Below are 25,811 nucleotides of genomic sequence, written 5' to 3' on the forward strand. Positions count from 1 at the left end.
TAGGGAATGGGAACATGAGTTCCAGCTCCTCCTGGAAACTAACCTTTAAGTATTTTGTGTGAAGAGTTCAGTGAAACAAGAACTCTGGTGCATCTAATTTTCAGGAGCCAAAAGCTCCTTGCATGCAGCAGATGGAAAAAAGACACCTAAGTCAGGGCTGTGATTTCTGCCTGGCAGCATGGTGTGCACAAGCTGCCATAGTGAGTCCAAATCTCCAGTACAGATTTTTCCCAAAGAGTTGATTGAGAAGAAGCTCCATCTGCAAAGACCCGCATCCATACTGAGACCTGTTCCAGCACCATAACTAATTTACATTTGGCACTTAAACCTTTAACACTTCTACATCTCTCTAATCAGCCCTTGACAGCCTCACTTATTACCATCATGGTTTAGCCCTAAAGGTGCTAACCAAAATTATAAATCCTTAGCACCCAGCTTTTTAATAACAGTGACCATTTAGACAGTTATTGTGTTCCTTCCCTCTCATTTCTCCTTTCACTTTCAATGTGCAGCTTGCTATTTATTGACATTTTTTCTGTGGGCAAAAGGATTGGTCTGTCTCTTTAGTATTTGCCAATGATTCTTTGACTGATGCCAAGGGAAGAAAATACCACTGAAATGACTAGGAGCAGAGACAGCCACAGCCATTCTGCAACAACTGATGCCTCTACATGCAAGCAAAGGGCTGAATTCATTCTCTCTGAACCCTGAGGGATAAATCTGAACTGTAGAGAAATTTCAAGTATGTCACTGCCTGATTCCCATACTGTGTAACGCATGGGTTAACTTCTTGGGCAAGAGCAACATCTGAATGTGTGGCAGGACCCCAAGGTAGCCAGAATGGGTCACTCTGCTTGTGAAACAGCGCTCTGCATGAATGGGAAGGAAAAGCACAGGTACCCATGAAGGAAACCAAACCAGCTCAGGTCCTAAAGACAGAGTCATCCTCTCTACCATCCCGCTGCTTATGGTCCCATGCCAGAGCAGAATAAAAGTGGGATAAACCTAAGGAGGAAAGACAAAATTAGAGAAATGAAATATTTATAGTTCAGGCAGTTCTGGGCAGTACTGTAAGCCAAGTTTATTCAGACCAATAGGATTCATGTCACTGTCCTTTGTGAGCAGACCCTTTTTACAACAGTAGCATCTTCCTGAAATGCAGTTCATTACTTAGCATGTGTGATAAATCTGAGATGCTCCTGCAAGGCACTTCAAAGCAGGTGTCTGCAGATTTCAGAGTAGTTACAGCTTTCTTCACAGCTTTTGCTTGACAGTGTTTCCTGACAACTACAAACAGTCGTACCATTAATAATATCTAGCTCATTATTATTAAAACCTCTCTCTCATTCCAAAGCTTCTCTAATATGCTTAAGAGGATGCATCAGCTTGTTTTGAAAATGGGCAGATTTTCTACACAATGCCCAGGGATCTAATTACAAAGACCAGCAATGAGAAAGGACTGCAAGAAAATCAGATATTTCATCTGTTATATTGTGTAGCAGCAGCCTTTGTCCTAAAACCCCTTTCATCAGGATATAAAACACTGCATGCTATTACAACCGCAGCTCTTAAGAAAACAATCACAAAACATTTGATATTTATTTTCAGTCTGATTCAATAGGTTACTGAAGTCTCTTTCCATTGTTTCTCTCAACTACTCACCCTCCAGCTAAATGCCCTCATTACACAGGGTGACCCAGAGTTGATGAAATGGAGATTCCAGTTCACACCACAGTTACAATCAAAGCTTGAATCCCCAGCTGAGGCTAACATGCACAGCTTAAATAGGAATAACAGTAAACATTAAAATAGAAAGTGTTAGTTAAATAAAATACAGTACAGGTTTGCCTCAGAGAAAAAAAAATCCTGGTCTGATGTTACAAAGTTTTTGCTGAAGTCAAAACTCCTTGGAAAGGAAATACATTACTAAGACTTTCAAGAAAACAAACAAAAAACAAAGACCACATATTTTAACTAGTATTCTATGCCAGAGTTTAAATCAGTTTGCAATGTGTCTTTCGGGATGATATTTTTGGATCATTGTGTTCTTATATCACTAAGGGTGAGGGAGGGCTTGTGGGCCTTAATCAGCTTTCCTGTTTCTTCCAAATATTTCTGTTTATCTAATAAAAATACTTTCCATTAAAATCTTATCTTGCTTATTGTTAAGCATAGAATTCAGTGTTGATTTTATGCTTTCTACTGTCTGATTATAGAAAATTTTATTTGCACTGTTATGTTTAGAGGAACAGATGCACTCTTCAGAAAACAGGGAGTTGGGCTGTTTGTTGTGTGCGATGGAATGGTGCACGACAAAAAATATAGAACAATGATGTAAACAATGCAGTTCCACAGAAATGCACTATTACACCTACAACCAAGCAGCCTAAGGCTTATCTGTTGACCGTCAATGGCACACCACCATCACTGAAATGTTAAGATACGATAAAATTAAATCTCATGGCTTTGCCACGGTTATCATTACTTTACTTCATCAACCAAGAGTCCTATCAAAACTAATGGCATTACTCCTAAAAAAACCATTAAATGTCACTGCCAAAAAGCTTAAGAAGGCAAGACAGATGAACCTATCATGAAGCTTTGCAAAACATTTTATGGCATCACAAATGAATCAAACTTCAGTGCCAAGGGGAACATCAGAGTATGCCACTATTTCCTGTTTCTTTTTAATAAGATAAAATATTTAAGCAAGAAAGATTTCATGTGTCTTATTATAATATATTTAAGCTGTGTACAGGTAATAATGACTAAGTGTTAAAAATTAAAAATAATGACACAACATTTTATGAATATTGACACATATCAAACTTTAACAGTATGAACAGTAAGTTAAAAAGATGAGAATTAAAGATATGTTAAGACTACCATACAGGGCCATCAGGGCTGAGCTAGAAGAAATTCTCTTATTAATCTTTTAATGAAAAACGCGTACACACAGACCTGTAAAAGATTAGGAACTTGGCATCATTTTTTTCATAAAAAGATAAGGTGAAAAAAGTTCATCTTGACACAATCCCAGTAATAAGAACATAAGCATCTTTACTGGTGTCAAGATAACTCATTCTACTTTGAAAAAAATCAGTCAGGATTTGGGGAAAATATCATAAAAAACAGCACAGTAGAAGTTTCTTTTCTAGATCTTTTAGTTCTAGAAATGAAAGTGGTACTTGACCATAAACTGGCAGTTCAATTCTTTTGACTACAGTCAGATGTTTCTTGAATAATAAGATAGTTTTGAACACAAAAGATGTTTTGGCAAGCTTATTTTTCCCCCTGCCTGCATAGAACTTTAGTAATTCCTAGCACTCTAATATTTAAAACAAACAAAAATATTTTTAGAAAAGAGTAGAGAACTAGAGATATTTTTTTCCTGTATAAATGTATGGTATACCTGTGACTTGAACACTTATCAAAATTGTTCCCCACGTATAACGTTAAGACAATCAGAAAAGGTCCAGAGAAATGCAGAAGAATAATCAAAGACAGTGAGTATATCACAAGTAGAGAACAATTAAACAGATAACTCATCAGGATCTAGAGACTGCTGAGGGAGAGATGACAGGTATTCATAAAATCCTCATTAGCTTGCAGAAAGTGAATAGAAAATAACTGTTCACTGTGTCTTCTAACAAAAATAAAACAAGGTCAGTAAGACCAGCATGTGGCAGGACAAAACCAGCAAAAATAGTATGTTTTTCCATGCAACACAGTTCAGCAGTGGAACTACTTGCTATAGGAAGAGACACTAAAAATCCTACTGAGTTCATAAAGCACTCAGAGATATAAATGGAAAAAAAATAAAATCCATCAGGGGCTATTAAACATAGAAAAGCTTATTTGGCTGATATAGCCCATCAGCTACAAACCTCCGGAGACCAATATAGTACACTGGGGAAGTATTACGATATGCTTACCTCGTTATTACATTCTTTACTAGGCATGAGCTATTAGCTGGTATTAAAGATAGACTAGCCTAAAACGGACCTTCCATCTGTGGCAGTATGCATGCTATTAATTTTATCAAATAGAAACAATTAAAAATGCTGACATGAATCTCAATTGCACTTTCATTAGTTACCATCCATAGACTGCCTGACATGAGATAAAAGTAAAAAAAAAAACAAAAAACCAAAAAAAAACCAGAAAACCCCACCCAATAAAATCTTACCAATTAAAATCAGGCTAAAAAAATAAGAAAGCTGAATATACATTCATCTGGAATCAAATTATGCAGGCAATTACATAATGTGCATTTGCCAGTTTAGCTAAGTAACCCTAACTTTTAGTTCAAAGGTTTCATTTAGTTGTTAATAAACATATTTTAGATGGTTATGTGCCCTTTAAGAATGGAAGTTTCTTTGGGAAAATAACAAGCGAGTGAAAATGAAACAGAAAATGAATATGAACAATTTACGTAACAGATTTCTGCTAGCTGATTATTTAATCTATTTTAATCATGATTTTAAATCCATCCACCCTGCCCATAAATATGCTCCTTCTATTTCAAAGCTATTTGCAAGAAACATCAATTCATGAACTTCAGAGTACCTTCAAAAATAATATAATGTTCTCAGGCAGTAGTTAATTATAGCGGGGAAAAAAACATTACTCGTCAGCACATTTTCTCCAGCAACTCTTATTGGAATTTGCAAAAGATAAATAAGTAGTATGAACTTTGCTTATTTCATCAGTGGCCTGAGCAAACTGAGTTTACTTGTCACTCTCTGTGTTTCCTTCTCTCTGTCCTTCACAATAACTTCAAGATCTAGTGGCCAAAGCTGTGCTGCCAGGTAGCAATCTTAGTAGCATTAGTACTTCCTACAGGGGAGGGAAAAATCTTGGATGATTTGTTGGCCTCAGCTTTTGACAGCCCTTGGGGCACCACCATGAGAAGCTGTCATGCTTGTGCTACTGGACAATGTCAACCCAAGTGGAAGAGGCTCATCTAACCCAGCCAGACCTTTCCCTGCAAGGTTGGTGTTGCTAGCAAGCCTTTGGCTCTGGTACAGAGACACTGAATGGTCTCCCGAGGGCAAGGTAGCAGCCTAACCTCCACAGGCAACACCAACAAGACATGCTTGGGTCTATCCTACAATACGAGACCAGCTGGCATGGGACAGCCTGCATCTGCACTGTTCAGCTACCTTATCCTTATACAGATGTGCCCACTAGCAAACTGCCTAGTAGGAATGATCACTGTCCTGCACTGACTCCTGAGCAAGGCCTAAAGGTTGTCTGGGATAGCTCTCATTGGCCGAGGTCAAAAATGTGCAAGACAATCCCATCATGGACTTAAGTGACAGATAGCTCAGAAAAACATCCTGGTGCTAGTTAACTTACTGGTGTTAGATACAGCCAAAGAGAGCATGAGGAGAAGCAGAGCTGCAGGGAAAGTTTCCACTTCACTTTGTGCCCGCCATCGACAGCAAAAGACAGACGGCAAGTCTGTAAAAATTCTGGCTTCACCCTTTTTTTCTATTGTGGGACCACATTCAGTGCTTCTCTTTGGATCCATTCTGTCCCCATCCCCTCCTCAACTGCTACACAAGCAGCAAAATCCAGCAAAAATGACAGCCTTCTGAAAAGTATGAGGAGATCATTTAGCAAGAGGAAATATTTACAAGGACAAGAGACAGCTGGGTGCTCAGCTTCCAGTGTTGTTCAGTAAGATCTGAGAACCTAAATCCCACTTAAGACTGTGACCCACCTAATAGCTACCAAAGTCCCTACAGCAGAGAGCAACAAATCCCCCACAGAGAACATCTGTTGAAGAAAATATGTTGGCACACTTGCTAGATGCACAGTCAATGACAAACCACTTCTGCTTTCTTGTGACAAAGGGCTATAGGGGTGTCTCTCAGAGCAGAGTATAAAAGCGAGAATGACACTAAAAGAGCATTTGTAGAGAGTATTACTCTGGGGAGCACACAAGGGTCTAGCCTTATACTTCCAGTCATTATCATTTTTCTCCTGCTGCTCCCATTACCATTATTTGGAACAGCAAATGCACATGATCACAAAAACATAGCCAAAGGCGTCACCTTTTCCCATGCATGCTGTTAAATCCCATTTTTCAAACTAGCATTCTATGTGCACACAGCTCCTCCAGCATGAGAAAAACTGTTTTAGACTGGGTGCAGAACCTGTTCTATCCACTGGGCGCAAAGAAGAAAGCAGCAACCTATGCACTTTCAGGCAGCAACATCTGCACAAAGTCAGAGCACAGCTGAGCAAGCATAAACAGTCACAAAGCTTTCTAACTCAAGAAAAAAAAAAAAGAAAAAAAGTCACTCTTCCACTGTGAGATTTTTTCCAGTCAGAGAGACATGAGAAAGAAGGTTCAACATGGTGTTAGCCAGGTGTTAAGTAACATGGTGTGGAAAGGAGAAAGGGACATGTAAACACAATGAGCTATTTTCTCTAACACCAAGTGACAAAGTATTCAGACAGAACATTAAAAAAGAGCTGAACGGTTGCTTTCTTCTGTGTTTTGGAGATCCAAGTGAAACATTTGGTCAAAAGCAGCTCGGGAGTAAAAAGATCTCCAAGTATATTATCTTTTTTCTCAGCTGCCCTGCAGAAGTCTACATCTTAACCTGGAATGAGACTCTGATGTGTTATCATGGAAATATGCCTGTGTTTGAAACAGGCCAAGAAATGCGTTTTGTAGAAAGCCGCAGTGAAAAGTGCCTAATGTATTTTGGTACACTTGCCCTCATATATGGACAGGATATCAGTACAGCCCAGCCTGCTTCAGTGCCAGCAAACCAACTTGCACTGGGACAGAGCTCATTTCCTCGAACTACTATTCTCCTTTCCTTCCAACAACCAACTACCCAGCACTCTTCCATCACTAGTAGCAGAGCTGGCCTGTAGGTACTTCATTTTTAACAGAGCTTCTCAACGCCCTGATAAGGCATAGCCTATAAGAGGATGTACACATTTTACACAAAAGTGGAAGTCCTTTCTACTGTTGGGACCCCATCCCACACTTTCCTTTAGGGCTCCTTCACAGATGGATGTTTGTACCTTTGTTTCTTTTGGTGACTACTTTGCTTGAGCAACAAAAGGATTGTTTATGGACTGGGCTCTGAAAGTTTATTTCAGCTGGCTACATTGCAGACTCCTGTCATTTATGCTGGCTCTTATTCTCAGAAGGGTGCCAGTCAGCCTTTCAAAATCCGGTCAATATGATGCCCTGAGCAAGTCTCTTTGAGCTAAACCACTGAAATTAACTGTCTCTTGTAATAGTAAAAACTTAGATGAAAAATCTACCTCTCAACAATTCAATAGTAAGCACCACTAGTGACAATAAACAGATCTTCAGCATCTCCTTCTCCAGATTTCCTGTTGTAATGTCATCATAAGAACGTCAAAAATCCTAAACTAGCACAAAACAAGTTTCCTGATTTTATATCTGTCCCTGATGACTCTCCATTGTGCTGACAAGTAATGATTTCTGATACAGTATACAAAGCCTATGGAAGGAGGATGCTAGGGCAAGGGGAAAAGAAATAAGCTATCTTATAGTAAATCAGTAATTGTACATTTAATTTTTATATATAAAGCTGTCAGTCTGGCATAAGCTGTGCTTACTATTGTCACAAAAGTTCCTACAGAATAAGCCTTTTATTCCTGGCATCAGGAGGACTCTATGCCAAGGCATCTCTACAACTCTTCAGAGATGATCAGCTAGTGAGTAATGCCTACTCATGTCTTCACTTTGGTCATTATTATTTGTATTTATAGTTCAGGGCTATTCTAGTCACTCACTTTTATTTTTAGTTTAAATAGAATATGGAAGAACATGCCATGTTTATTTGCAACTGAAAAATGTTTAAAACGAATTTATTTGTAGGTGTTTTGGAGAAAGAAGAATCACTTGGCAGATAAATGCTTCAGTTAGACCTCCAGCTTTTGCAGACTGATCCAAACACAGCTGTGCTGATCAAGTGATGCATGTGACCTTTTATCTTCAGCAGATCACAATGCAACCAAATTCACATTAGACAGTAGCAGCACCCTTGTTACATGACAGAAATTATCAGGTGTATGTTTAAATAGAAATGTCATGAAAAATCCCAAATTACCTTCCCTAACTAGTACAGATGAACTTCATTCAGAGAGAATCCTATAAAAGAACCAATTCTGCTGAAGGACTTTGCTTTAAGCTGGTGTAAGATTTATTGCTGAGCAGATCAAAGGCTATTTCTTAATTGGAAAATATTTGATTGACCCTTCCCTTTATTCTGTGCTTGATACCAACTCAAGTACACAAAGACTAGTGCTAATTTTAATACTGCTTTAAAATTGCATCTTAGTAGGCCTTTTAGTCGATGACATATTCTTTCGTGTGAACTTCTGAAAAAAAAAGTGGAATATGTTGTCATCACTGATTAATTATTGTCAATTAAGAATAGTTATCACAATGAAAAAGAAAAGCCTTTTTATTGTCAGGGCAAAAAATGCGTTTGTCACGATGCATTAGGAGTTGCAATATATCATAAGACTGGCCATCAGCACACAGCCATTCCCCCTCCCCCAAGTAGAACTTCCTATTTCTTCTCTATCCAACATTTCAGGAGAAGTCTGAAATTTTGCCTGCTGTGACACAGATGAACCTCAGAAAACTCTGTACAGTCTTCTGACAAGATCACCAACTCATCAGTGGCTTCCAAGGTATAAGCAAGAGTTTCACATTCTTCCCTACCTGAGCAAGGTAGGAAAACAAATCTAGTTACTTGTACTTGAGTTACAGCTGAATAATGAGTACACTGTATTACTGCACTTATTCTTTATCATTCATTCAGATACCAGGTTTTCTCAGTGTTGTCAAGAACCACACAAGCTAATCATCTACCATTTAAAATTAGAGATAAGATCAGCATCCAGAAAATGAACTAAGAGTCTCAAACTTATTTCAGAAAAAAATAAATAAATAAATCTGACTGGAGCAACTAGTAAGTTGCTCTAGTTATTTTTTCTTTAAATATTCCATTAACTTCTGTGAGAGGCTTTTTTTTTTTTTTTTGGCTGAGGGAAAGGAGTTGCTTGGGTCAGAGAGCTCAAGGAAATCTTAAGATCGGGTGTTTAAATACCACTTGTCACATACCTAAAAGAGTGTTCTGTCATGAACATCCAAGGATAATGTGATCCTACAGAAGTTATAAATTGTTTAGCCCTTGATTTATATATGATTAGGAATTCACCCAAAATATCTGGATAGGTCTGGCACATTCAACATTATTTGATCATGACAGATGCACACTGGGGAGTGTGACTTCTCAAAGGGCTCCCCTCACCACACCAGGTCACATCCTAAGAGACATCTCTACTTGTAAAGGTCAAAGAGACTTTTGCTGGAATAAACAGAGGTAGTTTAAAATTGTCCTCTAAGACAATACTTCACTTAAACAACAGTGCTTAATTAAAGTTTCATTATATAGAAAAGGAATAGTTTTGCAGGTTCCTTGTCACGTAATAATGCAGATGAAACACTTCCTTTAGATGAAAACAGTAAGTTCTCTCACCAGATTTTTGTATGCAGGATATCAAACCTAGACATGCTGAACAGGAAGAGACGCTGAAGAAATGATTACTTGATATCATTACTGGAGTGTATTGATGAAGTGGAAAATAGAGCATGAGGAGGAGGTGTATGGGATGCGTAACTATCATTTACAGTGTCTGATTTTAGTGCCACACTATAGCTACGTGAATAAATCCACAGGTTACATACCAAGGTAGCTACACTGAAGAGGCTCTCCTGAAACCACTGCAGACATACACAGTACGTACACAGCTGTAAGGACCTACCTACGCACAATTGAATCCGCTGATTACCAGATGACTGCAGCACCTCTATGCCAACCCACATAGCTTAAAGATGATTATATATTGGAATAATGTTCATCTGCTTACAAGTATCATCATCTGCTCGCTTTGCTAAGAAGACACTAAGCTCAACATCAACATGTGTATATAACACCCTAAAACAAATCCTTACCCAGTATAATCTACAAGTGGGTGAAATCAAACAGAAACAACGGTTATGCCAATTTTTAATTAACGAAGCTGACCTATGACATGTATCTTTGTCTCTAACACGCCGTTGGGCATGCATTTATTTATCACTCTGTTTATACCCACAGAATCATATCTTCGTATATACACAATAGCTACAGGTCTTTGCTTTAGCATCTGCTGCCTCTGCATATTTACTCAAATTTTAGTGAAGTACTCAAAATAAAAGGAATACCTTCAGGTTTCAGCATCACTAAAAATGACTTTTATCTTCTTGTTGCTCCAGGTTGTGAACTACGCCAGTCTTCAAACTGTTGGAAGAAAACATGCTGCCACTTAATGTGCTTAGCCAGTCAGAACTTGGAGCTTCTTCCATCCCTGTAGCAGCGTGTATTAGAGATCCTAAAACTGTTTACCTTTTTACTCAGGAAAGCTTTAACTTGGAAGAATTGCAATGCTCTTTCACAGTTTCACGTACTGGACAATTGAAGTGTGGGTCTTAGTGAATTGTCAAAGCAAGAGAATGCTTTGTTCTGGAAACACATTTTGAAGAACACAATGAAATAGTATTATTTCCCACCTTGAAACAGCCAATTGTTTTAGAATATCATGTCAAACAAACATGCACACTTTTTAGTCAAATAAAGCCTGCAACATGGACAGTATCCACTGCAGAACAGAAGAAAAACAGTGTATAGTAACTCCTTTCGTACTTCCTCTCACTGAAGAACCGTTCTGAAGTACAGGAGAAAGACAATGCTTTCTATTTGTTCTCAGTCTTCAGATTTTGAAGGTCTGGAGTGGAAAAGGACCCTACGCAATCCAGCTGAGTGCAGGCAGTCTGTTTTCATCACAGAGACATACACAGCTGCATGGGCGTCAGACTAACTTTGATCAAGCTCTGCATGACCACCACACTTACATCTTTTTGTTTTATTGCATTTTATTTACAAGGCAACAGTTTGATTCAGAGTAAACAGCTAAGAAAAATCCTAATCCTAACAGCTAAGAGAGATTTCCTTGGAAGTAGTTAATTTTAACTGAAAAAAGAGAAAGCCATCTAATCCTGCAGTCTTTTATTCTAAGTGTTATATAAAATATACTTGTAGTTTTGTTTGCTTCAAAAAAAGAAAATAAACATGGAAGATACTTAACTAGTTCAGTGTGTTTGCCACAGTCTGATTTTTGGAAGGTTACTTGCCACTGTTAGGCCACTAGATGAGTAGATAACTCAGGTCACAGGTTAGGACCCCGTTTTGTACATGCAGCAGGAGTAGAGCATTCTTAAACTAAATTTCAGCCAGAAGACCACATTACACTTTCCCTCACAGTAAGACAAATCCCAAACAATTCAGTAACAGTTGTAAGGTAGAGTTACAAAGATAGAAATATTTTTTGCATGTATTTGTTTCACCACATGAACACAATGCAGCACAGACATTTCCATCTGAGGTAGTCATTGCAAGTTCCCTTTAAAGTCAATGGAGAACAAGAGGACAGCAGCCGATCTCCCCCTACAAGTAACCATTACAATACAGAAAATGAATTGCTCCTTTCAAGCTTTAAAGTGCCTCTTAAATTCTTTTGTTTTTAAATGGGGCCTAAGAGGATTAGCTCAGATTTAGATACCTCCCTTGAACATACCCCTTGTTAGGAGACATGAATCCTGTCCAAACTGACCTTTTCCTCACATATCTAGAGCTCTGCTGGGCCTTCCCATTATCCCAGGAGCCACTGCAAAATGAATGCAAATCCCAACAGAAGCAACGTCTCTGCTAGGTTATTTAGAGGAGATATTTGATTCTGGGGATGTCATTCTATCCCTTGCTACAGAAATATTAAACAGGAGTAACTCCTAGGGTTACAACACAATATGTTGAAGGGAGGAGAGGGGGGAAAAAAAAGGGTTCAGGACTTCAACGAAAAAATCTGTGCTAAAACAATCTAATTTGGAATTCATGCTGCTGGCTGTTAGTTTGTGGAGAAGGGGAGCCTTTTCAAGCTTCTCTCAGCAATGAGAAATCCTTCCTAGATTTTCTCATGTACTTTGGGATGCATGAGGGTTGGGCCTTATAGTTAATCCCAACAAATCTGGGGCATTTCAGCCGCTGTCACACAGGCCCTCAACCCACAGCAGGCAGCAGCCTGAGGGGCAGAGCCAGTCTGTTGCCTCCCAGCGGGCAGAAGGCCCCTCAGGGGTCATCACTGAGATGGTAAATTACTTAGCTTGTGGACTTCTGGGTTTGGAAGAGGTTATGCAGGGATACAACAACATAGAGAAAAAGATTCTCTACTAAAAAAGGAAAGGTTGTGTGTTTTTTTGCTTGTTTGTATTAAGACACGTGGCCTTTGAGTCACTGAGTAACAGAGAGGTGTTTTCAGAGTGGGAAAAACTGTTTCCTATTAAATTCCTTTGCTAACTACCCACAGTAGAAAGACAACCAAGTATCCCGACTGCTGATGGGCTGTCACAGAAATACGCTATTCTCATTCACAACAGAAGCAGAAATGAGAAAGCTCTTGCACCTGTCCTGCACCCCGTTGCTGCAACCCTGTTTTCTCCATCTGCATACCTGCAACCAGAAAAACACTGCAAAAAACCCCACAAAAATCAGAAAAAAAATCAGAAAAACACCGCAAAAGAGTGGCCCTATCTCAAGAATGGGAAGGACTGCATGAATGTATGCTTTTGGGGAGAAAGAAAAGAAGCTTTTTCTTTTATATTATGCAGGTGCATAGGCTAGTGCAAAGGAACATTACACTGGGTTCAGCTGATATTTTAAAGACTGATGGCTTTTTATGAGGAACTTGCTGGATTGTTTAGGACTTCATTCAAACATGTTACTGCACTGGTGGGAAGTCATGAAAACATGAAAAAAGTCTGGATGAGCACAGCATTCACCCCAATGCCATTTCCACATAACAGGATTCTTTATCTTTTTTTTTTTTTTTTAAAAGCATCGCATTATAGCAGCATTTTTACCGTCTTAAAAATGAAATTACTAGGGACTGACACCTACTCCCCCCAAATCTTTAAAAGGTAAACTACCACTCAGCTTCTCCCCATACTTTCAAGGACAACCCATAATCAAGTAGAATAGGTATGCTGACAAGGCTGAATAGAAAGCTTGTCTTCACAGGCATACACTACATCTTACCTATTCAAGCATTTGTATTGCTTTGTTGCATAGCTATTTACAGCTCTGCTAATGTACTACCTAAAAGCAGAAAGAGATGGAATTCAGACTTGTACTTGTTTTACGTAGGGTAAGAAAATACCTGCTTTGGTGTATCTGATGCTGAAATTATTTCACATCCAAATATTATAAATGCTACTTCTTTATAACATATAGGTAGTAATCTCTTTATAACATACAGGTAAGAACCAACAACGTTCATTTCTTGCTGTTACATGGGAAGGAATTCCTAATTTGCCAAACAAAACTATAAATGAGTAAATATTTTAAAAGCCTGTGCAGAAACTAAAAAACAATTTTCACATCCTTATAAATAGGAATAGTGCAAGATTATTTTATGTTGAGACTCAAAAAAAAGACTAATGAATCCAGCACAGCAGCCTCACATTGGGACTTGGGACATTCTTTAGTATAGATGATTAACTAGTAATTTATATAGGGGCAAGTCAGTGAACATGACCTAGAATATGAAACAACATGAAGAAAATAACACTGGCATCCAAGGCTTGTATGTTTGCAATAATGCAGGAAATTTAACAGTAATCAAACACAATGAACATTTACTGCACTGAGTTAGAGACAGTCCCTTACCAAATGTCACACTGAGATCAACACTTCAAGTAACATTATGATACTCCCTTTGAGATGGGGAAGATGCTAAAACTTATCCGAACATATATGGTAAAAATATCCTAATTATCGGGGATGTAGATGAGAACCCTATGAGAAGCAGATGTAAAAAGAAGATATCGCTCAAGGCCAGTGGATGAAGGAAGAATGAACAACTCGTTAGGGAAGGATGAAAAACTTGTTGGCAGGAAACAAGGCAAAGATAAGCAAAAAACTCCTAAATACTGTCCAACAGAAAGTCAAAGTCGAGAAAGGTAAAAAGTTTAACCTCCTCTTCCTCGTTGCCTTCATCCTGAAGGAGCCCCGCCCGTTACCACCAGGCTACATTGCGCAGGTGCAACCGGAGGAGCTAAGGGCAGGGAGTATGGAAATGAGTACTTGGAAGAGGTCCGCCTTTTCAGGGAAAATAATGAATATGTATTAGAGCTCATGTAATATGTATAAAATTGTGAGAGATGACCGGGCAGGTGCACGCTTTTTGAGGGAAGGTATTCCCAGTGTGCCCGGTGCACCGCAATAAAGTATACCTACTTTACAACCCTATGGTTGTGGAGTCTTTTCCGTGCGTCACCTTCAGTCTGAAAAATAAATAAGATTTATTCTTAGTAAAAAGAACAGTTCCAGAGAATGGATATATGCATATCCCTCTTCAGAGACTTATCCCTCTACAGGCCATGATTTAGTTATTTGCTTAAAGGTGTTCCTCAAAATAGACACTTCTGGAATTTCTCCTCACCAAGGGAGAAAGTTTTGTCCATCATACAGTCAGGCTGATAATGGGAACCTGCGTGTTTTAAGGTACATCGAATAGACATGGTCCTGGTAAAACATGCACAAGTAAAACCTGCAACTAAGCTTTCAGCAACTGCAGCTGACATCTTGAGGGGTGGGGGTGGTAGAAAAAGAGCCTGGATAACCCTTCGCATGAGCATTCCATTCAAGCCTAGAAGGGGATTATATGTTTTATGCACACATGCTGTGTTAGCGCAGGATGCACAGCATACCCTGACACCACACGAAGCACAGCATTTGTTAGGAAGCTATTCTTCTGCTCTGTGGGTCTGCAGGGAAGGATAACTCCTCCAAAGCTTCAAAAAGCATGTGATACAGCCATTCTCAGTCAGGATACTGGATGAGGTTGGCCTCTGTCTTAAGCATCTCCAAGAGTAACTATGTTTTAAATGTGAAGGATTCCTAAAGAAGAAGAGAAACCAAGACTAAATGCTTCAAGGGTAGTATAAATCATAATGGCTTTTCAGAGTCTGAGTGTTCAAGTGCATCTCACCAGAACAACTGGTTTCAAGAAAAGTTTTCATTTCTGTAATGAAGGCAATAAATGCCAGAGACACCTGAAATTAACTTCAAGTTGCTTATGCCATAATGGTAGCAGAAGAAAACATTTGCATGAGATGATTTCCTACTAACAGAAGAATAGGGAGATAAGGAAGATCATTCTTCAAGTGGAACAACATAAAATAAATGTTTCACCTTACATTTGGATATATTCCAGATGAATTTATCTCCTCTCCCTAAGGTAGTATTCAGTGCTGCTGCTGCCGCCCTAAATGTCAAAATCCCAAAGCGATTTAGAATGTCAAAGCAGCATTTTCCATAACATTTTTTTTGGGGTGTGCGTGTGGGTGGATTGTGTTTATTTTACTTTTTGTTTTTAAATGGGAGACCAAATTCTCAAGAAAAGTTTTATTAACCTATGAAAAACAAAAATTAGTTGAACTACCGCATCTCCTCTGTGTGAGCACCTTCTTGCAGTTACAGAGTCACAGAATCATCTAGGTTGGAAGAGACCTCCAAGATCACTTAGTCCTAACTATCACCTAACACTAACAAGTCCTCCACTAAACCATATCACTAAGCTCTACATCTAAACGGCTTTCAAAGATCTCCAGGGATGGTGACTCAACCACTTCCCTGGGCAGCCCATTCCAATGCCTAACAACTCTTTCAGTAAAGAAGTTCTTCCTAATATCCAACCTAAACCTCCCCTGGCACAACTCTAGCCCATTCCCCCTCATCCTGTCACCAGGCATGTGGGAGAATAGACCAATCCCCACCTCGCTACAGCCTCCTTTAAGGTACCTGCAGAGAGCAATAAGGTCACCCCTGAGCCTTCACTTTTCCAGGCTGAACAATCCCAGCTCCCTCAGCTGCTCCTCGTAAGACCTGTTCTCCAGACCCCTCACCAGCCTTGTCACCCTTCTCTAGACTCTCTCGAGCACCTCGATGTCCTTCCTGTAGCGAGGGGCCCAAAACTGAACACAGTACTCGAGGTGCGGCCTCACCAGAGCCGAGTACAGGGGGACAATCACTTCCCTAGTCCTGCTGGCCACACTGTTTCTGATCCCAGCCAGGATGCTGTTGGCCTTCTTGGCCACCTGAGCACACTGCTGGCTCATATTCAGCCGACTATCAACCAATACTCTCAGGTCCTTCTCTGCCAGGCAGCTTTCCAACCACTCATCTCCCAGCCTGTAGCACTGCTTGGGGTTGTTGCGCCCCAGGTGCAGGACCCGGCACTTGGCCTTGTTGAACTTCATACAGTTGACCTCAGCCCATCGGTCCAGCCTATCCAGATCCTCCTGCAGAGCCTTCCTACCCTCGAGCAGATCGACACACGCACCTAACTTGGTGTCGTCTGCAAACTTACTGAGGGTGCACTCGATCCCCTCGTCCAGATAATCGATGAAGATATTAAAGAGAACTGGCCCCAGTACTGAGCCCTGGGGGACTCCACTAGTGACCGGCCTCCAACTGGATTTGACTCCATTCACCATGACTCTTTGGGCCCGGCCATCCAGCCAGTTTCTAACCCAACGAAGCGTACGCCAGTCCAAAACACGAGCAGCCAGTTTCTTGAGGAGAATGCTGTGGGAAATAGTGTCAAAAGCCTTACTGAAATCAAGGTAGACCACATCCACAGCCTTTCCCTCATCCACTAAGCATGTCACTTTGTCATAGAAGGAGATCAGGTTCGTCAAGCAGGACCTGCCCTTCATAAACCCATGCTGACTGGGCCTGATCGCCTGGTTGTCCTGCAAGTGCCGCGTGATGACACTCAAGATAATCTGCTCCATGAGCTTCCCTGGCACTGACGTCAAACTAACAGGCCTATAGTTTCCTGGGACAACCTTCCAGTCCTTCTTGTAGATGGGCGTCACATTTGCTAGCTGCCAGTCGACTGGGACCTCCCCGGATAGCCAGGACTGCTGATAAATGACGGAAAGTGGCTTGGCCAGCTCTTCCGCCAGTTCTCTCAGTACCCTTGGGTGGATCCCATCTGGCCCCATTGACTTGCGTACATCTAAGTGTTGTATCAGGTCGCCAGCCATTTCCTCGTGGATTGTGAAGGCCACATTCTGCTCCCCATCCCCTTCCACCCGCTCAGGACCTGCTCAAGACAACTAGTCTTGCTGGTAAAGACTGAGGCAAAGAAGGCATTAAGCACCTCAGCCTTTTCCTCATCTCTCGTCACTAAGTTTCCCCCCACATCCAGTAAAGGATGGAGATTCTCCTCAGTCCTCCTTTTTGTGTTGATGTATTTATAAAAACATTTTCTGTTATCTTTAACAGCAGTAGCCAGACTGAGCTCCAGATGAGCTTTGGCCTTTCTAATTTTGTCCCTACACATTCTTACAACATCCTTATAATCCTTCTGAGCGGCACACACTCTTCTCCAAAGATCATAAACCCTCTTTTTTTTCCTAAGGTCTAGCCACAACTCTCTGTTCAGCCAGGCCGGTCTTCTTCCACGCTGGCTCGTCTTTGGGCACATGGGGACAGACCACTCCTGAGCCATTAAGATTTCCTTCTTGAGGAGTACCCAGCCTTCCTGGACTCCTCTGCCCTTCAGAACTGCCTCCCAAGGGACTCTGCCAACCAGTGTCCTGAACAGCTCAAAGTCAGCCCTCTGGAAGTCCAAGACAGCAGTTTTACTGGTCCCCCTCCTGACTTTGCCAAGAATAGAGAACTCTACCATTTCGTGGTCACTCTGTCCAAGATAGCTCCCTACCACCACATCTCCCACCAGTCCTTCTCTGTTTGTGAACAGAAGGTCCAGCGGGGCACCTCCCCTGGTAGGCTCACTAACCAGCTGCATCAGGAAACTATCTTCCACGCTCTCCAGAAACCTTCTTGACTGCTTCCTCTGAGCTGTATTGCATGTCCAGGATATGTCTGGGAAGCTGAAGTCCCCCATGAGGACAAGAGCCGATGATTTCACAACTTTTGCCAGCTGCCTGTAGAACTCCTCATCCGTCTCCTCATCCTCGTTTGGCAGTCTGTAACAGACCCCAACCAGGATGCCTGCCTTGTTGGCCTTCCTGCCGATCCTAACCCATAGGGACTCAACCTTATCATTCCCAGTCTCAGTCTCAAGTTCCACGACATCAAAACACTCTCTAATATAGAGAGCCACACCACCACCCCTTCTGTGCTGCCTGTCCCTTCTGAAGAGCCTATAGCCAGTCATTGCAGCACTCCAGTCATGGGAGTAGTCCCACCACGTTTCAGTGATGGCAACCAAGTCATAGCTAGCCTGCTGCACGATGGCTTCCAGCTCCTCCTGTTTGTTGCCCATGGTGCATGCATTAGTGTAGATGCACTTTAGCTTGTCCATTGCCTGCTCCCCCGGCCCTGACATTGTTCTCCCTAGCACACCTCTAATGAGCCTTATTCCCTCCCGATCCCCATCCCCCTTCCTACCTAGTTTAAAGCCCTCTCAATGAGCCCTGCCAGCTCTTGCGCTAGTGTCCATTTTCCCCTTTGAGACAGGTGGGACCCATCTGCAGTTAGCAGGCCAGGTGCTGAGTAAAGCGCACTGTGGTCAAAAAACCCAAAATTTCTGTGTTGGCACCAGCTTCTGAGCCACCTGTTTATCAGGTGGGCTTTCTGAGTCCTCTCTGTACCCCTCCCTGCCACTGTAGGGGTGGAGGAAAGCACAACCTGTACTCCTGCTCCATCTACTAATCGTCCCAGTCCCCTAAAGTCCCGTTTGATAGCCTTCAGGCTTCTCTCTTCAGTATTGTCACTGCCAGCCCGGACTATCAAAAGAGGATAGTAGTCAGAGGGGCGAACCAGGTTAGGAAGCTTTCTGGTAATGTCCTTGACCCTGGCCCCAGGGAGGCAGCAGACTTCCCTACGGGTAGGGTTAGGTCAACAAATATAGCCCTCCGTTCCCCTGAGAAGGGAGTCACCTACGGCGATCACCCTTCTTTCTTTCTTAGTGGAGGCAATCCTGAGGCGTGGAGTTGACTTCCTTGCCCTAGGCAGCCTCCTGGGTAGACTGTTCACCTCATTCTCAGCCACCGGTCCCTCAAGCTCCAGGGCCTCAAACCTGTTGTGTATGGGTACCTGGGGAGGCAGGGCTGGTAGGGAGGGGGGTTGCCTGCAACGTCAAGCAGGGACCTGTTTCCATTCCTCTTCATCTCCTACATCCCCTCCCTCTGCTGTTTGGGGTGTCTCACCCCGGTTCGTTTCCTTCAAGCCTTGCAGGGAGTTGCCCCACAGGTCTATCTCCTGCTCGCAGTCCCTGATGGCCCTCAACCTCTCCACCTCCTCGAGCTCCACCACCAGGCTGAGCAGGTCATCCACCTGTTCACACCTCACACACACAGTGTCTCTGCCGCCCTCAGAGGGCAGCAACAGGCCCACGCACTCCGTGCATCCAGAGACCTGAACTGCCGCATTTTTGAGTGGGCACTCAGTCTGGGTGGCCACAGACTGTCTAAAAAGAGCTCTCCGGTTCTGCAGTACTGTGAACCTGTTCAGCTCAAGTGGTGAGGAACAACCTGAAGCTAAACTCTCCAGAAGGGTTTCTAAATGGAAACAGAATTTTTGCAGAAGACAACTACACCCATGTAGTTTTTCTGCACCTACACAGTAGCAAACATATGCGGGCCCTTGTTTGAGACCATACAGGTCAGCAATACAACTGTAAACAAATCATAGAAAATGAGTATATATTACATATTTTCAAAGAAAGCAGAAGTCTATGCTCTAATCTTCAAACCATACAAACATATCCAATATCCCAGCCTGGACCACATGGACATTGACAGGAGACATGCAAGCAATACAGAAGGCAGAAGCAAGGCCACACATCACGCTCATGAGATTTAGCAAATACAAATGTAAAATAATATAATTATGCAGACAAGTGCAGAATCTGAATTCCTTTCAGTTTTAGGCTTTGCCTCTGTATTCACTTCAGGAGACAACACTACCAATTGATGCAACCCTTTTGGGCTTTGCACTGTACTTCGGACTTGGTGTTGGACCTCTGCTTGAGGTACTGAAAGTTGACAGGAACAGTTACTGAGCGCAGCATTAGCCAGAAATAGTTAAACATAGTCCTTACTGACCAAATATTAAATTATCCTCAGATACCTTGCATCTCTCATCCTTAACTGAGGTTAAAATTGTTTAAGTGAAAACAACATAATTTACTAAAGAACTGAACCATCTCTCTTGAAGCATTTTATTTTACCAAGCTTTGATTAATACAGGAAATTCTCCATGAAGCTGTACAGGGGAATGAAAAGAAATGAAGGAATTGGGTACCTTTGTAAGTAGAATCTATGGAAGAGACTAGATAAGTTCTGTTTATTTGCCATCTCATTGGTTAATCATGAGTCTATTTGAGTCTACTATGAAGTTGCACCAGGGGAGGTTTAGGTTGGATATTAGGAAGAACTTCTTTACCAAAAGGGTTGTTAGGCATTGGAATGGGCTGCCCAGGGAAGTGGTTGAGTCACCACCATCCCTGGAGGTCTTTAAAAGCCGTTTAGTTGTAGAGCTTAGTGATATGGTTTAGTGGAGGACTTGTTAGTGTTAGGTCAGAGGCTGGACTAGGTGATCTTGGAGGTCTCTTGCAACCCAGACGATTCTGTGATTCTGTGATTCTATTTGTAAAGGCATTTAAATATTCTTATGTTTCAGGTGAAACATACGTGCATTCATTGTTTCTGGAGGTCCTCTCAGAGCAATTAAAACTGACACAAGAAACTCCTCTAGTCATTTCAAACATTGCCCGGCAGACTCTTAAATTATGTTTCCTATTAGGTAAGTAGCATCTGCAGTAGCATCTACATTCTTCTGTTTCTTTGAATCAAGTTTTGAGGAAATCAATTTTTGGATGGCACAAAAAGCTAAAGCTGTACACCGGTATCAATCTGAGGAAAGCGTCACAGCTCAAAACTTCCAGAAAGCAACCCACTAGTTATGGCTCTTAAATACTTAACTTCAGGCAACTTGTATTAAAAATTTTTGGCTAGGATTCCTCCCTTTCTGTTCTTTACAATTTGTGTTCAGGAAAACCACTGATTTATTAATAAAGACAGATTTCATGCTAGGGGCTATTTCTAAGGTATATAGATGCTTTGGTCTTCCTGAGTTACTTTGTAATTCACATTTTATGAAGTATTCCTGACACTCAGTGTTTTATATTTCACAAATAGGCATGAACGAACAATAGGAAGAGATACAAGACACTTTTATTGCTGCAACTGCAATAAATGCTATAGAACTTGGCTCTCATTTGCTCTCCCCAGTCATGTGTCAAGGATTTTCCTCCTTTTATCAAGCAAGAAGCTGTGAATACCTGCTATGACTGTTACCTGCCAGGACAGGAACAATCCCTTTGAGATCCCTTTGAATCTTCCAGCAAGTTTCCCCATGAGAAGCATACAAAAATTGTGTGGGTGAAGAAAGCTCCTTAAGAATATATAAAGAATGGATAGAATATGTTCTCCTTAAGAATATATAAAGAATATATAAAGAATAGATAGAACATGTTCTAGTACTTTGAACCAGATGAACAGCAGCACTGTTCCGTTTGAGATGATCATACTTCAAGACTGGCATGGATTTAAAAATACAACAGAACTATTTTCAAATGCCATTATTTAAAAAAAATAAAAATAAAAAAGCAAAGGAAATATTTTTCTTTTCAGTATCAAAAATCCACCCGTCTTTCTGGTTCACATCTCAAAATGATATCATAGCCACGGTATTTTTACAGTGACACACAAGAAACGAAGGAACTAAGTGGATATATTTTTAAATTATTATTATTTAAAAACTTGTAATCCAGCTTATTGCTTGCTCTTGGTTTGACTTACCTATCAAGCATGTCACTCGCTTATGCTTATGGCAAGTAATGCCTAAAGTAGACATCTGCCCTGGTTTGAAAATCAGAAAATACTGTAGTTAGTTATATTTATACTCAGTACTGTTTCAGACAGAGCTGTCTTCAACAATGCTAAGCAACCATTAGCCTTACAGGATGTTCAAGGGAGGAGACATTTTCTCCACTGTTTAGCTGAGACCCCATTAGTTTTCAGCTCTATGCAGAATAAGCGCCTTCCCATGTCATAATCGAACTCTGAAAACAGTTTCATGCAACACATGAAACACCTTGCCTGATCCTTTTAATTTTTAAGGATAATGCACTAAATTGGTTAAATTATTGTCTTCATCGCACTTTTTAGTATCTGCACAGATGATGTGTTAGCTCTCTTCTACTATATGAGTGGGTAGAAGTTTACTTCAGTGAAATCTAGACTTTTATTTTTTTTAATGATCTTGCTATTATCATCAATATGGAATAGAGGTATAGAATAAATACAAAATTTTGACTGTGTCTCAAATAACATATTCCTGTTGTACAGCCATCTGTACTGATACTCTTAGAGAGATTTCCAACAGAATGAACAAGCACCGCCTAGTTGAGTAGGTATTGCATACATTTGCTATATCAACACGTTACTTGATTTCATCTGCTACATCTTGGTTTGATTTTGAACATGAACTCAGAAAATAAGTTACAGGCATTTTGCAAGCTTGCCATTTGGAATTAGATCAACTATAAGGAGACAAAACATGGATTTCCATATTTTTGAACTAAAATTATTTGGCTTTGGACACATTTTTTTGCTCAGCAAAACAAATACATTTTTTATCTTTTGCTCTGCTATCTTTGAATTTAATAATAAAAGGCAGAAAAGATGATCAGTAAATTTTGGCATAAGAGGGCAGAAGAGAGAGGTCAGTTATTTTCAGAATGATACCAGTAACTGTTTCAAAATACCTAAACTGCAATTTATAGCACCACTTTCTCACTCTTAGGCTAGATTCCAGTGATAAGAGACTTGTCTATTTTGGATAGTACTGTAGAAATAATGGGATTCAAGATTCACTGTGAGAGTTCAATTTCACACACATCCATCAAGTAAAAAGAACAAAAAAACTGTTTGCATGACAAACATTTGCACTCCCAGCTTTAGTAAGACTATTTAGGTTTATCGATAGCATTCTTAAGAAATCTTCCAAATGACTAGAATTCACTGCAATAGATTCTGATGTATTTCTCATTTTAGTGCTGTTACAGATCCACAGGATTTTAGTACAGAACTACAGCTGTGTAGCTGTATCTGTTCTATAGCTGAATGGCTTCACTTTCCTGAGTAATTACGCACTCATGTTAAGAATGTTTAGTTAAAGGAAACAAACAAACAAACAAAACTATATTCAGACCATGAGCACTGTGGATTATAGTGATTGAAGTCAATGAGTTATTTTCTGAAATACACAGTAAAAGAAAAAAAATGTCCACCTTAATGTCATGCTAAGATCAAGTAGCAAAATTGCTGCTCTTTCCATTGCTTTTGACATGTAATAATTATTTCCTGTTCTTCATATGCAGCTATTTTAGAATTACAGACTAGAGACCATCAGAAACTGTAGGTAAAACGATTCTGCCATTAAACCACATAGCGAAGATACAGCAACATTAAATCTGGACACTTCTCCATCTAGTTTTTCCTGGAAGAAGGAAAAGTGACTAACATTTTCAATCCAGTCAATAAATGCTTTAAATGGATTTCTCACTGCAGAGAAAAATACAATCCAACTCTTCAGTCTTACAGTAGCCACTGTAACTGCCATCCTCTGACCAGCTCCATCCTCTGCCAGCTGCCATCCTCTGACCAGCTCCATAAGAAAAAAATTCTGGTGAAGGCTCTACTTAAAAATAGGTATTAGCTTTGTTATTAGCATCAAAAGAAGCAATTTTAACCCTTTCAATTGATAAAGATTATGTAGGTCCAAGAATTTTTCCTCTTAATAAAATGTAGTCATCATCTGTTTATAAACACATTGATTGCGTGTAGTTAACTCCAGAAACTGCAGACTACTCTACAATCCCCTTTAGGAGACAGAGGGCAGCATCACCAATAGCAACTGAGATTCTGCAAAACCAGGTAGCTTTAGCTTCACAGACCTGAGTAGTTCTACAGACTCAGAGAGGAAAGAATGGAAAAAAAGATAAAAGATTCAAGAAGTCTTGGTTTTAATTCTAGTATAGCCACAAATAGCTTCTGTCATTTGAATGATTTTTTTTTTTGATGCAAAGCTCATTTCTTATTTTCTAGACTTAACTGGAAGCAAACACGATCATGCTGCGATTCAGTTTAGCACCTCTGACAGTGGCAGACAAATGACTCCTCATAATTGTGCCAGCTGAAGCTGTGGAGGCAGAATTCCAGACTGACACCATGTTGCAAGGTATATTATGACAAGATTATATATAAATGACCTTTGCAATCCTATTCTGTGTCTGCAGTTTTTAAATACTAAAGCACAGAAGAGCATATGCATATGAAATGCATAAATGCATATGCTATTTGAAACCTCAGCTAGATTATGGAACAAGTTATGATTTTTAAAGAGTGCTCTGAATTTGACTAGAGAAATTAAATGCCTTAAATGAGAATAATCTCCTGAGATATTCATGAATGGTTTTAACTTCCATGTGTAAAAAGAATTATCCCATTTGTCAACTGCCATGTAGAAAACCAACTCTTGTAAAAGAATTGCTTCAAATTTCACTCCTTTGACATTTTCTAAAATTGAAGTATTTCTTCATAGCAGGAAGTTCCACATTATTAATGAATAGTAGAATAGCTAGCAATAAAATAATTTGAGGCAAATCTAATGGTTACTCTAACTTGTCATGAGGAACAATGTCAAATAGCAGTATGCTAACATTAATTCCATCACCAGAAATTGATTTTTAATGGATACCCTCTACGTCAATGTATTTTTAATAGTCAGTGGTTCAGATTTGTCTTACGGGGAAATATTTTCTTGCCTTTTTTTCCCCCCATATTTGGTTTATTTTCACCTCTTAGTTTGCAGGACAGTGGCTAATATTCAGAGATACTGCAACATACAAAACTGAGAAATCATAGTCTGAACTTAAGTAGAAGACCTCTAGCATTTCCATCAGATCTCCAAGTAGTCTCACAAACATTGCAGAACTGCTACTATACTAGAACTATTCTACGACGTATGCATGAGTGTACAAGTAAAATGGGGTTAAGAAAAGTTAACAGCTAGATAAAACTTAACCTTGAAAGCTAAGTATGGACAGAGACCAAGTATCTAAGTAGAAAGATACAAGGAAAATAAGATGCCTGTGTAGATTCAGTTGACACTTGAATCATAAGCCCTAGGATTTGTTTTTAAACTTAGCTTTTTAGTGTGCTAGATCTGCATGCCCAGTCACTGTGGAGAATTCTTCTGCTCTTACTGACCCAACATGTCAAGTCTCCAATCTTGTAGGTCCTTACCAAACAATCTACTCAAATACTGTAATATTCATCTACTTAAGAAAAATGGGATGGTACTGCCTACCTTTCACAAAGTACAGAAATGGGAAGAGCGTTGAAGGATTTGGGCTCACCCCTCGGACCTTATCAGTCTGAAGAATTTCAGCTTCATAGCTTCTATGTAGCAGGACATTTGACCCAGCAGATTTTTCCTTGAAATCCTAAAATGAGCTTTTACTTGTAGTAGTATAACTGTAGCTAAGTTGACTGTGTATTTGCCATGATTCTGTATGAAGAAGCTAAACTTTCTGTGGTT

At 40.3% G+C, this 25,811-nt stretch overlaps 1 protein-coding gene and 1 long non-coding RNA gene across 8 annotated transcripts in view; both read right to left on the reverse strand.

The window, feature by feature from the left end:
• The window catches only part of PHACTR1 (phosphatase and actin regulator 1), a 409,041-nt gene that overhangs the window by 215,832 nt on the left and 167,398 nt on the right, over positions 1 to 25,811 (reverse strand). The gene's annotated exons all lie outside the window — the stretch shown is intronic.
• Positions 13,490 to 25,811, reverse strand: part of LOC125184190 (uncharacterized) — a 40,272-nt gene continuing 27,950 nt past the window's right edge. The window contains exons 2-3 of the long non-coding RNA XR_010829378.1: positions 22,007 to 22,066; positions 13,490 to 14,449 (exon numbers count right to left, since the gene is read on the reverse strand). This is a non-coding gene — a long non-coding RNA (uncharacterized lncRNA). The remainder of the gene's footprint in view (positions 14,450 to 22,006; positions 22,067 to 25,811) is intronic.

This window comes from Anser cygnoides, chromosome 2 (assembly GCF_040182565.1).
Source record: "Anser cygnoides isolate HZ-2024a breed goose chromosome 2, Taihu_goose_T2T_genome, whole genome shotgun sequence".
NCBI lineage: Eukaryota > Metazoa > Chordata > Aves > Anseriformes > Anatidae > Anser > Anser cygnoides.